The sequence below is a fragment of the Capsicum annuum genome, unplaced genomic scaffold, assembly GCF_002878395.1.
Source record: "Capsicum annuum cultivar UCD-10X-F1 unplaced genomic scaffold, UCD10Xv1.1 ctg31239, whole genome shotgun sequence".
NCBI lineage: Eukaryota > Viridiplantae > Streptophyta > Magnoliopsida > Solanales > Solanaceae > Capsicum > Capsicum annuum.
The window spans coordinates 1-1,216 of NW_025837857.1; the positions used below are offsets into that span (position 1 = coordinate 1).

At 37.3% G+C, this 1,216-nt stretch overlaps 1 long non-coding RNA gene across 1 annotated transcript; it reads right to left on the minus strand.

The window, feature by feature from the left end:
• Positions 1 to 379, minus strand: LOC124891146. The gene is made up of 3 exons (XR_007049543.1): positions 312 to 379; positions 159 to 212; positions 1 to 84 (listed from the first exon to the last, which is right to left on the minus strand). It is a non-coding gene; the product is annotated as an uncharacterized LOC124891146 (long non-coding RNA).
• Between the last annotated feature and the right edge of the window lie 837 nt (positions 380 to 1,216).

Below are 1,216 nucleotides of genomic sequence, written 5' to 3' on the forward strand. Positions count from 1 at the left end.
CTCTTCCATCAGTTTTCGGAACTCATCACGATTTTTACGTTCAGCTTTCCTCAATTCTTCCTATTTGAATCAACGGTGTATGCCCTGTGAGAAAGAGATAAATCAAAGTCTCCAAACATAAATTTAATTTTAACCCCCGAGTCTAATAAGCAATATACCATCCGCAGTTTCCTTTGCTCCTCCTCTTCGCTCTCTAAATCACGTATATATTGCTAATACAGAAAAGGTTGCAACATAACTTTAAAACTGAGGCGTACAAATGAGATGTTTGGAAAAAGTTATTTATGATGTATTAGAAAAATGAGTAGTACCTGGAAAATCTCCAAGCGATCAATTTTCTCAAGGCAAGAGCATCTTTCATCAATTTCCAAGCGGATGAAATAACAGGATTGAGCTTGGGAGCTGAGACTGAAACAGTTTTGAATAAAAGGATTGAGTATCTTTTAGAGAGAACCATATCTTATTTTAAAAGCCAATTCAATTTTTCAAAAGTAGAGCAATTTTCTTAATTTTTACGATCTCTACAACTTGATTTTCTTGAAAACAAGATATGATTTTCTACCATTTTTTGCTCTGAAACTGCTCAAATTTTTTTTGTTGAAATTATTGTAATTATGTTTCTTTAAATACGATGCAATTTCTTGTTTGCTCTTCTTGTTGCTGCATCCAACCTCTGGATCAATTTGTTGATTTTTTTTCCAAATTTATAGATTGTAAATTGGTTGGATTCTTTTTTTTTATCAGGTAAACAATTTCATTAATCACAAGTCCAAACTAGGTCGTATACAAGCAGTATACCAAAAAGTAAAGAGCCTACAGCATGACATGGCTCTCTACAAAAGACACTCAATCCTCTATACAACCTTCCAAAAATAAATAAGGGACCGGAGGCTACTCCAACTGCCCAAATCATTTATACCCCCTCACTAAAAAGTGGGGGTTGCCCCCTCCCTCGCTAAAATCTTTACAGGGAATCCAAATTGACCTTACGGGGAAAGCCTCCTCCACCTCCCTCACTAAAAGCTTCTCAAAAAAGGACTTGACAGTAAAATGGTTGGATTTTTAGGGTACAAAAGGGTAGGAGGAGAGTGAACGTAGAAGAAGAAAGGGTGGGTTGAAGGAAAAAGAAAGTGGGGGTTGCAGAAGAATAAAGGGGGTGGTTAGAGCTAGAGGGGGGAGGGGGGGTTTGAAGAAGAAGGAGGAAGTGGGGGAATGG